Genomic DNA, 15,147 nt, shown 5'->3' with positions numbered 1-15,147 from the left:
TTAATGTTGTGGCTGATCAGTGTATATATCCCAACCTAAAATAGATTTTGACAAAGGACCTTAATACAAGACAAGGCATCAAGAAAAGGTAATAAAAAAGAAAGCTTGAAGGATGTCTTTATCGTTATTATGCTGTACTACCAAGCAAATTTGCACCAATTATCACAAAGCACTTGCTGCATATTATCTGGGCCCAGGGGCAGTGGTTGGTACTCCGATGATGCCCACAGGGTGAAATGTGGTAAATGTAGTGATCTTTCATCTACTGTGGTTATTGACAGAATACCTGCAACACTATTTATATTCTAATCAGCCTCATCTGTACTTTGTGTTTTGTGCTAATTAGCAAATCTTAGAAATCATCTGCTAAAAATCAGCATGTTACTGTGGCACCATCACTGTGAGCGTGATAGCATGATGACGTCAGTGCCACCATGACTAAATCAGAGCTGCTAGCTTGCCTGTAGGTCCTGATGCCAGACAGTCACTGTACGCACTGAGTCTGATCACCACAGACTCATATCAGAATGGGGCACAATTTAAGGCACTTTGGTTGTTGATATTTGTTAGAGGGGTGCGTGTTAGTCTCATGGCTTGCACCAAGGCTGCAAAATCTGGAAATGTTCCTCAAAGCAGTCCTGAAAATGTTGCATTTATTCCAGAAAATATCTGCTTTATGCAACAGTGAACACAATTCTGCTGCTCTGTGTTTTATCGTCTGTATGTGAAGAAAGTCTTGAGCTCTCTGTTTTGTATTTCTCACACGTCGAGGTTGGTTTTATGGTGTGCTGTGCTGACTTACAGAGAGATGAAAAACAAATCTTTGAAGGTCAGAACTGAAGTCATCACTGACCACCTGATTGTCCTTTTCTTATTGTGGTCCAGATCTGCTTTTCTCTTCCTGGTAGTCTTTTATTTCGCCAGTCTCACCCGGCATAACATAACCAAACCAATCATCCATTTACCATCTCTGGCTCTGCTGCTCTGTTCAGAGGAGTGGCAGTCTTTCCCTGAGCCCACGCTGCCCTCTCCTCTTAATTAGCGGGTGAAATGACACAAACAACCTATCAATGCGAGGACAATAAGCAGTCTGATAAGAACGATGCAGGATAGTTCAGTGAAGGTGAAAACGGACGGGCAGAAAGTAGAAGGAGGAGTGCTGCTGACAGGAGGCTCTAGGTTAAGGCTAAGGTTTTTACAGGCACTAACTCTGTTGGTTTGTTTTTTCCTATTTTCTGCTTCATTGAGCCCTGCAGGAGACTGAGGAGGCCTGCAGGCTTGATAGGTCATTACTGATGAAGGCTCCTCTGAGGGTAGTAATATTACGCTGGCTGTGGCATGTGTGCTTCATGGCTGGAAGGCCAGCATTTTAAGCTTTAGTCATGGTTGGGCAGGAATTGCTCTAAACAATGGTGCTGGTCAAACAGAGAGGCTTGTGATTTAAAAACAACTCTGACATGGAGTGGTGGAGGAAATATTGATAGCACAATGCACATAACGTTTCAAGAGTAGAAGTACTGACAGCAATTAAATGGTAATTATTATGCTATTATAGATTACACTATTAAAGTATATTTTATTGCTGATGCAACAAGTAGCAGCTTAATGCTGTAGGAGGGTTGCTTGGTTGGTTGATGGGTTGGTTGGTTGCTTGGTGGATGGGTTGGTAGGTTTGTAGGGTTGGTTTGTCAGCAGGATTATACAAAAACTACTGAATGGATTTCCACAAAACATGGATGGAGAATTGCATGCCCACAAACAGCAACTGACAATCCTGCATAGTATGACTTCAATTTGTAAGCTCTAAACATGTCAGATAATTGTAGTGAAGTAAAAAGTACATTTCCCTCTGAAATGGAAATATGGTAAAATGGACTACATTTATATAGCAGTTATAGTTATAAATATTTGCGACTGCGCATTCACCCATTCACACACACATTCACACACCGGTGGCAGAGGCTAACATGCAAGGGGCCACCGGCATTCATACACACCCACACACCAATGGAAGAGCCACTGGGAGCCATCTGTGGTTAGGGTTAGACATGTAGCCTGCAGGGGCCTGGGATCGAACCACCGTCCCTCTGATTGGTGGACAATCGCTCTACCTATTGAGTCACAGCTGCCATAGTAAAGTACAAGTTCATGAAAACTCTTTGAATAAATGTACTTAGTTACATTTCATCACTGCTGAAAGGCCACACGACAGCAACGTATGTTTTAACATTTCCACAGCTGTGCCATTTTGTTTCCATGGCTTTGTTATCGCCACTTTTCTCAAGGTGTCAGGTTGCTTCAAACAAAGTGCTTGTTAGATCATAGAACAGCGTCTGAAAAGAGAGTCATGGTGTTATCTTTGAGTGTACAAATCAAAAATATCACAAACAGTGTGAAGAATGAGAGTAGAGGTTCAAACCCTGCTTACTTTTTTTTACCTCCACACACCTGGCCAATCACTGCATGAAGTGAGTGTGAATCTTAAAATTGTTGTTTTCAAAGAGTTACAAAAATGGTCGGCTGCAGCTCCTCAATTCTAACAAAAGAAAGCTGCTGGTGAGGAGGCTTGTTGTGCTGTTTCTACCATCTGACAACCACTGCAGTTGATTCATGTTGACACCTTGCATCTGACAGTTTCTGTAAGTTTCTGAAACTACAAACCTAACTGTTACCCTCTGTGGTAGAAATATGTGGATATGAAGGAATATTTAATGTAGTTCAATGACTCGATATCAACCTGAGAAGCTGCAGAGTCCTTCACACCTGGTGCTTGAAGGTAAAGATAAGAGGCCTTAGCAGGGTCTCAGACTCCCCTGATAATATTGAATTTATATGATCCCAAGTGGTGTGATTCTCCAGGACTGTAGGTACCTTGACTGTGTCCATGTATACATGCTGCACCAATAATTTCTCTGATACCAGATTTGTGTTAATAAACTGATATTCATCACATGGAGATTGACAAGTACAAGTTTTCCCGCCATCGCCCTGTCTGTGCAGTGATTAGTCATGTGTTTAGAGGTGAGAAGATTAGGATTGAACTTTTTTAGTATGAAGAGAATACAAAAACGTTTAGTATCCTGGTTTCAATATAGATTTGACATGTTTTCTGTAAAAATACTGTATATTTCTGTCTAGGCTTCCCTCTATTTTCACAGCCTTAGGGGATTACATTTTATATATGTGTGTCTATTTTCTGATTGTTGTGTGCAGAGGTGGGAAGTAATGAAGTTCAAATACTTTGTTACTCTACTAAAGTAGATTTTTTGGGCATCTTTGATTTTCTTGAGTATTTATTTACATACATACATTTGAACACAAGTATCTGTACTTTCTCCTCCTTACATTTTCAAAACAGACTTTTACTTACTTACTTTAGTTTTAATGCATTTAAGGGGAATTATCTATTATTTTTATTTTGCGTCATTGCACGCCACCTTCCCAACATCACAAGACAAGACTGACTTTAGGTTTAATAGTCTTTGAATTATATTAATATGACGTGAGCTTCGGTTAGTTTTGTACAGAAATGGCTGGTAGAATGTCCTTCAGAGGGATACTTTTTATTTTACACTTAAATTTCAGAGCCTGGGTATAGTTGCTTTATATACTGTAATGATACATTTTCTTGTATGTGGATTGCCTGGATTTCCATTATTTTTTCAAAGAGCTCCCCAAACTATTTTTATCTATTGTGCAACCAGTCATCTCTTTTTTTCTTTCTTTATTTTAGTCTCCGCACAACCTCTTCTGTCACTTTTCATATCTTTAAACGGGTGCAACACCGTGAATGCCTTTCAGGAGAGACTGTCAGAAAGTGTGTGATGTTCTCCCCATTTGAACGATTATCGTGTCACGTCCGTCTCTATGACAGCCTCCTTTTTCGTCCGGGCTTTGAGTGTGGCCGTTTGAAAAAAGCTCTACACTTTTTGACTCTACACTTTTTGCCTTCAGACACATGAGCTAGCGTGTTTCAAGTGTACCTCGACCTTTACAAAGTCCTTCTTCTGTCCTGCGCAAACACTCATTTCGAGCATGTTGACAGCCAGTTTAGAGACAGATCAGAGGATTGGCTGCTGCTCTGGTGGAAGCTATCTTTCTGTCAGCTGCAATTTGACTTCCCCACCCTCCCTGTGGACTCATAATCAGAGACAAAAGGCCAAACCCTGCCAAGCTAGAATGCTAGTCATCATTATGCAAAGTGTCAGGCTTGATGGAGTTGAGTTATTCATATTGGTGTCTAATGTCGCTTCATTACCTTTGAGTCAGCCGAGTAATTAAGGTTTCAAATTGGATTCTGATTGACAAACCATGATGGCCTGTGTCTCTGCAGAGTCAAGAGGATGAAGAGAAGTGACGGGAAAATTTTCGGACAGGTCCTCACTTGATTGGCAGTGACACGGACAGTGTGTCTGACAGGTTTCCAGGCTGAGAGAGTAGTCATTAGTATGTTATCTGCCCTGAGGGTGTTGTGTGTGTGTGTGTGTGTGTGTGTGTGTGTGTGTGTGTGTGTGTGTGTGTGTGTGTGTGTGTGTGTGTGTGTGTGTGTTTGTCGGAGACAGACACTGCAAGAAAAAGACAGAAAGAGACAGACAGAGAGGTCACCACCTAAATGAAAAGTAGACTGAGGCAGAGATACTTTCCACTCAGACAAACACGTCATGTATCTCTGAATGTGCCATCTCTTCATTGCTAAAACTCATCCAGTGCATCTTCCCAGAAGCCTCTCCTGTCTCCCCCCATCATGCCAGATCTCATCTGGAGCTTCCTGTGAAGACAATGGCCGCCTATCGATTTCACCTCGCTGTGAACACAGGTCCACATCCGATCTCAGGAAGTGGATTACATGCAGGGAGATACCCAGCTGGGATTGCGGGATAAATCTGATTTGCTTCATTTCCTTTAAGTTGAGATAAGCTGAGCGAGCTGGAAACCATTTTGAGAAATGACAGCATCCATACGGATTGTTGTTGCATGAGACAGATGCTGTGAGCTCTCGTACTGCTTTATCAAGAGTGCTCTCAGTCTGTTTGTAGAGTCTCTACTGGTAAATTTGATCTGGGTTTTATGTGCAGCAGCAATCTTTCTCAAGAGCTCTGTGAGCTCTTCATATTGTCCTCTTACTTGTAAAAGCAATTGAATTTTATGTCTGCTGACGGTTGTCGTACTTTGATCAACACTACATCTGTCGTTGCACTGATATTTCCCCCAGGAATGAGTTAGGCCATTGAACACCCTGCCTGGCTTTAAAGTCCAGTTTGTTCTGCTGTCCTGTGCGATTTCTCCTTTCACTGAAGGCAACAGACAATAATGGTGGCTTTGGCTCATAGAGCGTCTTTTTGGGGTTGTAAACGCAGGGTTCCTTCCATTCCAGTTCTTTATTTGTGCAGCAGGTAATTAAAAATGGATGATTATTATCTTTGCATGAGGAAAGAAAAATATCTCAAATCAGAACACAGCAGTAAACAAGGGATTAAAATAATACAGTAAATCAGGTCATCATTATAATAACTTACACTACCAGATATATCTGGTAGAGGCACCCAGCATTACCATACTATTAGCAAGTTGGATATGTTTGAGCTTTTAAGAGGTTTCCCAGTATTCGCGACACGTATGTTAATGTGATGTGTACATACAAGTCAGAAATTGGTAAATATCATAACTCACATTTGGCATGAATGTGGCACATGCGTAAGTGTTGGGTGGTGATAAAGAGGTGAGAAGGCTAATAAAAATAACAATTTTGTAAGAAAGTGAAAATATTAAACAATAATAGGCTCATTACACCTATTGTTTTATTTTATTTCAAAGTTCATTCCTCTGTCTTTTTTTAAAAATTCTGGTCCTCAGACAAATGTAGTTGATGACCCCTGCCCAAGCAGAGACAGTGCAAGGGCAGAGGGCTTGTTATGTTGAAAATGTTAGTCTACTCTGTTGCCTGACTCATTGATCCTTTATCTGACTGAGGTTTGTGCAGGTTAGAATCTATGACCCCGACCATGGCTCTGAAATATCAGCAGCCTGACTGTGCTGTGTATTGATGAATCCATGGAGCTGTCTATAGTGCTGAAGTAGCAGACAGATTTGTAATTGCTCCTCTCATTCACACCATTTATCTGATTTTATCTTGGAACTATAATACTCTCTAAACTATACACGATAAATACTCTCTAGGGATGTTTTTTTTTTCAGGGCCGATAACAACTATGAGTATTCAAGGAGACCGATGAACAATATTTGGAACTGATGAATGGATGAAATGTAACTACACTTAACTTAAGTACTGTACTTTCTGCTACTTTATACTTCCACTCCCCTACTACTAGTTACTTTGCAGATTCAGATTATTCAGTGTTGATAGGCTATTATTCATGACGTTTAACCAATCAGCACTTTGTTGAGAAACGTGATGGGGACATAAGGTCTAAGATAACATCACCGACAACCGACAGTAGAAAACATGTCACAAGTTTTGTTTTAATACAAGATATATAGCAGTTTTTACTGTAGATATTTTGTGTAACATGGGAGTTGAACAGGCAAAGTGACACTCTGACAATACCAGAATTGCAAAAATGTGATCTGTGACGTGTGTGGGTGGGTGGGTGTTGGTTGGTGGTGCTCTCATTAGTCCATCCCGACTGTTAACAAACTGAATATCAATGTATATTATATCCTCTGCCATGGCCCTGGTGTAAGCAGCTGATGAGTGTCGTTATTGACCTTTGTTGATGAATAATGAATGTTTTTCTACACTAGGCGCATGTCTGCCATTATGTGTGTGTGTGTGCGTGTGTGTGTGAGGACCATATAAACCCCAGGTTGGCAGAAGGAAGTGTCGGGCTGAGTTAAAGTGACCTGCTGTGTAAGGGTCACTGAAGATGCTCCCTGCCGATCATCATTACTGTCTGCTGCCTTCTGTGTGACATTAATGATTCAGGAGGAAAACATAAAGCATCCGGTGAATCACCACTGGGGTATTTAGAGGTTATACATTAAGACAGAAGAGGATGGTGCAGTACAGACTGTTCGACCCACCAGCTTTAAAGAGAACCTTCCCGACAGAGTAAGGGTTAACAGCTCTCTGTTACATGGAACCGGCAATTTGTATGAAATATTAATGATCTGGACACGCTGCTCGTCAGACTGTAGCCACTTCTGTCAACACTGTGTGCTAGTGTACATCCTAGAAAATGTAGCGCCTGGGGGAATTATTTGGAAAAACACCAGCCTCCCAAGAGATAACGAATCTGCTGATACAAGGTGAAGAAGCTGCTTTGTGATTTACTCACTATCTATGAGGCCAAAAAGGAGATAATCAGATCTTTGCCGTTTCTCGCCAGAATAAGGGTAAAGCTGAAGTGGGAGCTGATAAATTTTGAAGAGGATGGGGATGACCCACATTTTCTGCAGAAATACACACACCATGTAATGTTCTCTCGACCTCGTTCATCCCACTTTAACTCTCTCATGGACAGGTTTTGCAACCACATTGACACAGAGTGAAAGGTGTAATACATTCAAAGCCTCTGCTCCAGTTAGATCATATTAGAGATCAAACTGAAGTTCAGGAGTTAAGAGTGATCGAGAAGGAGAAATATGAGCTGTTTTTTGACAATCTTTCTGTAGCTGTCTCTTCTGGTGGCTTTTAAGCAAAGGTACATCTCGCTTCTAAGTTTTAGTTTGACACATGAAAAGAATTCAGTCTAATGCGCTGCATAGCAGTCAGGCACAGTTCACTGCTTTGAACATCAGCCTGATGCAGGTTGAGAGAATGTTTTCACTGCTATGGAGCTTTTGATCATTTCACATGATCCTCATCAGCAGATGCAGTGTGCCCAGTTGTCATCGACTCGTCTATGTGGCTCAAATGGATTTGGATGAGAAGCTGGTAGTGCCTTGTCCTCGTACAAATAACATGATGAAATCTGTTTTGTTATGTAGGTTATTCTGCCTGGAAAGAACTTCCTAATGAGAACAAACATATCAAATATAGCTGCGTTTTTCTGATATGCAGCTGCAGCGGCCGGTAATTCCTTCAATTCACTTTTTTACCTGTTGTTTTTTCAGTTTTACTGCTGAAAACACATATTACCTATATAGAAATACATTCATTAGCATTGGATAAGAAAGCACAGGTTTTGCATTAAGAGCAGTAGACTTGGAGTTGATCACCGCCCACGCAACTTTTAACAATCCAACCTGACCAGCCGGACGGCCCCAGGGAGGAGAGTGAAGGGATCTAGAATGGGAGTCATGCTAATCCAGCTTGGTTTTAAGGCTGCTCCTGGCTAAATGTGCATGTGCAAGAGAAGGAAATGGACAAATGGGCCAGACAACATGAAATAAGAGACTGGATCCTGGATCAAGCTGTTGCATTCAACAGGCGGGCCGTGTTGCGAGCCAACAGAGCACAGCAGGACTACAAGCCGAGGCGAGGTGGACTCCGTGTTTACATCATTGATGCTCGGTGCTCAAATGCATTCAAAGTTGATTGCCGGTGTTTAATTAATGTTGCACTTTTAATATGAAGAAGCCACATTATCATCTCCATCTTGTTGCTGCTGTTTACATTCATTCTGATGCAAATTCAAAAATGCACTGTGTGTTTATGTATGTGTGTAAACAAATAACTGTAAATGTTCCATGCTTGTGTAGCATGAAGGAGTTTACAAGGTGCATTTATTTATTTTTTGAGTGTTTTTTCACAATTTTTGTTTTCATTTCTACTGTAGGCTGATGCGGTTCATTGTTGTATGTGCAATTATTTCATATTTTTTTCATTTCCACATCATTGTTTGGTCTCGACAGTACAGCACTTCTTTAATTTGTGTTTGTGTGGTCGTCGGAAAGCTATTAGAGTCCCCCAGAAGACTAGCAACCACTCTGTGGAGGCTAATGGGGTTCCATTAAAGATTTAAGATTAAAGTCCTTTAAGTGCACAGGAAAAAGAAATGGAAATTTGGACATCTACATTTCCTTGACAACTGAGAAAACAGTTATCTGGTGATGAAGTTCATGTGAAATTATCAAAACCTCTGGAACAGCTACTAAATAGACTGTAAAGTTGGATATCTTTGTCAATATCTTGTTTATTACAATTATTAGTAAATCAGTAAGTGATTTTTTCCGAGCACTTCTTTGTTGACTAAAAAAACAGGAAAACAATCTACAATTCTGTCACATTTGGGCTTTGTGATGTGATTAAAAGCTCAAGATTATCTGCTAAACAGACCTTTTGGTGAGTTTTATTGTTTTACGTGAGATTTTGCATCTTTTTCCCATATTGTGATATATTGGAAAGTATAAACATGATAATGAACCATATTGCATAGCATTCGTTCTGTTTTAAATTGCTTTGCAGTTCTGTATCTAGTTCATGAGGGATGTTTTTTTTCCCCATAATCTCCTCAGTCAGTGATTAGATTGTCCTCCTGTTTTCTTGCCCGACACCTGAACTACATTTGGGAGTAAAGAATGAAACAGACAGAGACAGAGATAAAGGGGACGCGCCTCTCGTTAGCTACTTACCATCATGAGTTAGCTTGGAAGTGGGCGTATACTCAGACAAATATTATATAATGAGCAACTTAATGCTCAAGTAACCGAATCACGTTTACAGGGACTTCCAGTTACACCAGTGCAGAGTTCCAGTTATTTTCCAGCTTTCAGAGGTCTGACCATCACTGCTTTTACTTAGATTGTTTTGTATTATATTACAATTACAATGCATTACAAGACTGTAGGCCCATTTCAATCACAGGATCAGAGATGAACAAAACGTTTTAATGTCATTTAGAGATTAAGGTACAGCACAATATAACAATACAATAACCTTAAAGTGATTACTAGTGAACACATTGACTCTTTAGCAAGGCTCAGTAACTTCCTTAAAAGGTAAATCCAATAATTTCACACATTAAAGTGTGTTTGCTGGTCTTGGGAAGAACATATGTGGAAAAAGTAGTACAAAGCCTTTTGTGGCTCCAGAGGAAGCTGCATGTAATCCCATGAATTGTCTCCAGTGATGTTACTCTGTAGCTTCTGACTGACAGTTTCATTCTGGGTAATATATATGCACTGGACTAGCATTACGTTATGTCACTGTTGGACCGATTATGGACAGTTTAAAAACAAATGATCAAAATCGATTCAGCAGAGACATCTATATATTTTTTATCCACACATTCTTCCTCTAATTATTAAAACTAATTACAGTCCCAGTGTCCATTGTAATAAAGGAACAGGTCCCCCAGTACAACAGTTGATCCCAGTGATTTGTTTTTTTCATAGTTTTTGGACAACAATGGTGGTTTATGATACAGAGAAATAAGCTTTATCAAGCCTGTGGCTACACAGACAATGGAAACAGGATGTAGTGTTGTATGTATTGTTTTTGAACTTTAGAGGGGATTTGTTGACAATAATCACCAAAATCACCAAAATATCACAGACTTATCTTTAAAGCCTCACTGAGCTTCTGTTTCTGGCAGGGCGTCTGTTTGCTGAGCACTTCATCCAAAGCCAAACAGTAGCTGGCACAAACCTGGAGCCTTTTGCAATGTCAGAACTTAATCAAATAAAATGAGTCAACCCACACTGTATCCCTCTGAAACTATTTACATTTGATGGATTTCCTTGAACTACGCACAGAGATGAAAGTATTTAAGGACTGATGCTGTGACCCTGTTTTCTGACTTTTTCCCCAGTATCTCTCCTTCTCTATCCAGCCACTGAATTTTCAGTAATGACTAGATTTTATGTGCATTTCTCATCCATGTCTACTTTGCTCTTCTGCCAAATGGAGCCCAGAGGCTCCCAGCACACCTATGGTCTTTAATTGGCAGATTGATTTTGCTGTCTGTAAGCCCAGCCACCTGCAGAAAACACCAAACTGACTGGTGGTAAAATGCCACACAGCTCCCAAACACTAAGCAGACCACAGTGTGGCTTTGTGGCCAGATGTCCCCGGTGGAGCCCAGACTCTGTGAAAAATGGTCCATTATATGTTTTAGCAACATGAATTTTGAATGGGGGAGAAGATGAAAACCTTCCCTCACACTGTGTCGAGAAAAGCAGTGACTCACGGTGCTTTCCTCAGGGCTACGTTATTAGCAGGTGCGTTTCCTCAAAGTTTTTAACCATCTCCTCACTCGTGTTTGCTCAGGACAGAACCAGCAGCAGCAGGAATGTGAGCTGTGTGTACTCAGGGAGGGCTGCGTCAGGTCACCACACCTGTGGCAGCACACAATACAAACTCTGATATAGTGTTGTGCTCTCACAGCACGACTGTAATTCGATAGAGGCTCAGACAAATATTAGTTTCACTTTATTGATGTTGTTGACCCAGTATTCGTCATGTGTGCCTGCTACCTCCGCAGTGTCATGTGGCACAGCTGCTTGGCTGCCAGAAGTTGCTATAGACGTGACCTCATATACACACAGTTTATTAGACCCAGCTATAACTGACTCAGTCACTTAAACAGTCCTGTGGTAATTCTGCAATAAAATGTCTAAAAAAGGCTTTACATTTGTTATACATTTTGTTAGACATTATCACAAATGTTTCCAGTAATTTTCAAACCCAGAAAAATCCATAATTTTGCTCGAGTTAAGGGTGCGTTTCATTTGGTCACTCGAGTCTGAGACCCCTTTCACACTGTATGGGAAACACCCACTAACATCTGTCTTTAATGTGAATGGGTGCAGTCTATATTCACGCATTAAACAACTCTGCAGTAGTCACAGGTGTTTGTCTCCACCTCCGATCAGAGTTTGAAAGACAGACTGAGGTAAAAATAAAGTATATGTATTAGGGCTGTCAATCTATTAAAATATTTGATCATGATTAATCGCATGATTGTCCATTGTTAACTCACGATTAATTGCAAATTAATCTCACTTTTTTAATCTGTTATAAATGTACCTTAAAAGGATATTTTTCAAGTTTTTAATACTCTTATCAACATGGGAGTGGACAAATATGTTTGCTTTATGCAAATGTATGTTTATTATTATTGCAACAATCCAAAACAATGACAAATACTGTCCAGAATAACCTCAAAGGTACTTGGTGCTCAAAACATATGCTGAAAGCATAACATGGCAAACTCAAGCCCAACAAGCAACAACAGATGGGCATATCGACCTGAATGTAACATTCCTTAGTAATACTAACACAATGTAGTGTCCAAGTTTACACTTGTAAAGGTTCACTAAACAATGTTAATCAGCCTGCAAGCTGTAGCCATCCATTGGCGAGGGGGAGGAGGGCTCTGTGCATCAGCTGTGTGCTTGGTATGTCAGACTCAACGTACTTCGGTGGAAACTCAGTTCTTCACATCGACAGTAAATGTAAATAGGTTTTGTTCTTGTCGAGAGAACCATCTGGCAGGGCTTTGAACCTGCACTTGCCATTCAAAAGACCCTTTATCCATTTCTGCTCAAGGAGGTTTTTTTTCTGCTCGCCATCCACAACATTACTGCTGCATCGCTTCCTGATTTCCCAAACTACAGGGCAGGCCGAGGGGTCATAACGTGCGTCGTTAGTGTCCTCCATCACTGAGCCCTGTCAGCTGGCTGATCGTTACTGCACATGCGATGATGTGAGATGAGAAAGAAGTGAGATGTTTCACTCCTTGGCAACTTCCATTATCAGCACAACAATGCATCTACTTTCTTTTCTTTTCTTTTAACTTTTTTTCAAGATGTTTTTAACATCTTTTGGATGTAGTCTGATGAGGTATATGATCTGCTGCCTTCTACTGTTCCCTGTTTATGATGACAAATGTGATACATGTGTCAAACTCGTCCACTGGCAATGTGAACAGAGTCAAACCACTATTTTTTAGCAGGTTTACCCACATTTAAGTAACCGGCACATCCGCTAATTTTGAAGCGGTAAGAGAGCGAGGAAGGAAGTCAGCAAATGACTCGAGTCATGTAGATAGATTTTCATTGGCAATGATGGTTGCTTAATAATGAAGACAACAGTTCCCATGATCAGGGGATCATGGGAAGATTTTTTTTTAGGTTGAAGTTTGTGCTGTTGGTCCCATTTATGGTCCTCAGAGGATGTCCCCGACAGACATGTCATTGTGAGCATTTCATCATGCTGACATTAGCCTTCAGCTCAAAGCAGCACTCACAGAGCCTATCTTATTCTTAGAGAGATCACAGTCAGTGCATAGTTCAGTGAGGCATGTATGTATATCGTGTCTGCATTCAGCAGTTAAAACTTTTGATGCAACGTTATCGTAATTTCCTCTCTTAAATCCTCACCTCACGTCTTAAAGGTCTCTTTATTGGCTACGATACAGCTGCAGTTCATATTAAAATGCTATAATCACTGATGTTGTGATGTGCCTTTGGTTGCAAATGAAGTTGAGATGATGTCGGCTGGTTCATTAGTGCTAATTCATGTAAAGTGAAGGAAAGAAGCGAGAGAAGAAAGGACGAGGATGAAAGAGACAGTAATGAATAGTGAGTGAAGGAGGCTGGTGTGGGTCTATGCAGATCCCTGCACTCCATTCAATTTTTTATACCTCGACTTCATTTACACAAACTCGGGCAGAATCCTGTCCTTCTCCTCAGTGTCTCATATAACTCTGTATTTATTAGTTTCTGATCTTTGTGGATGGTTTTATTGACAGCGTGGAAAGCTATTTTTGTGCAAATCAGGTTATTCACAGCAGTTTACTTTTATCAGGCACTGCAGCAAGATTGAGTATTGTGTGTGTGTGTGTGTGTGTGTGTGTGTGTGTGTGTGTGTGTGTGTGTGTGTGTGTGTGTGTGTGTCATGAATAGCATTCAAATCTCATCATTTCCGAGAGTAACAGTGGCATCAGACGATATCAGATCTACTTAGCATTTCCACAGCACAGCTAGCAGTGACAGTCTCGCTGCTTTATCCCGTCCCCCCTGTGGACCATTTATCATAATCCAAGAACACCCTTCCTCATGTGGTAGAGCCATTTATCATGAGGTTGGTGTTTCAAACCCTGGCTTCTCCTGTCAATATGTGATTGTTTTTGATGTTTTAGCCACATACTGACCTCCCAACTGCACAAGATGAGTGTGAATGCACACTGGGAAAAAAATAAGGGTACAGCCATGCTAGCAGCTCTAGGCTTAACTTAGGCACAGTGGTGCTTTGAGCTAAATGCTAATATCAGTATGCTAACATGCTTAGAATGACAATGCCACCGTACTGATGTTAGCATGCAAATATTAGCAAGTACAGCGGAGGTTTTTTGTGGCCACACCAAGATTGTCAGTGGTCTTATAAAGCCCCCCTATGAAAAAGTTCTGGGGGCACCACTGATTATGGATTTCTCCACCAAATTACATGGCATTACAGTCTGGACCAAAGTGGAAGTCTGATGTTGCTGCCCCTTCAGCCACGCGCACGGCTAAAGTCACTCTCTTTGTACAAAAGCATCTGCCAAATGAATATGATGAACTGTGTGCATTTGCATGCAGGTGTCCAGATAATTAGCGGCAGACCTGTCAGGGAAAGATAAAGCTATGTTAATAGAATTTGAGAAATGTGGGTGTTGTAATCTGAGTGTCAGGCTCGGAGCCTAATTGGGAGGTTGTTAAGCTGCTGTGGAGCTGTCAAATGTCTACCAGTTACTTGTGCTTTTAAACCTGGAAATCGTGATTGTATTCTAATTAACGCTATTTACACTGGCCAGAAGACAAGCACACCGACCGAGACTGCTGTCGCCGACAGAGTCATTGTATGCCTGGAGGGTGTTATCTGGGTGGAATCTTGTATCGAGGAGAGACGGCGTATGTCACGGTCACGTTCATGTTCTTCAGATTCTTCTGATGGCATGTTTCACTTTGAAATTAACACCTCTCAGTACTTGTCTGTATAAATTAGCGTCAATGTGTAATTGGATGGAATATATGAATCACGTGATTTGTAGACTGTGTGCTACATAGGTTTCATGGAATGCATTGTCTATACCAAATGTAATACATATCACCCTACTGAGTGAACTCCTGTAGTTTGATATTTGTTCTGAGTTATCAATGCCGGTCATATTTTACTGACCTTCCCTTGTATCTGTTTATTCTAGGTTTCCTGAGAGTGGTCACATCTCATCAGCTTCCCCAGGAAACAGAAGATTAGAGGAG

This window comes from Pagrus major, chromosome 9 (assembly GCF_040436345.1).
Source record: "Pagrus major chromosome 9, Pma_NU_1.0".
Classification (NCBI taxonomy): domain Eukaryota; kingdom Metazoa; phylum Chordata; class Actinopteri; order Spariformes; family Sparidae; genus Pagrus; species Pagrus major.
This window is presented reverse-complemented; position numbering follows the sequence as displayed.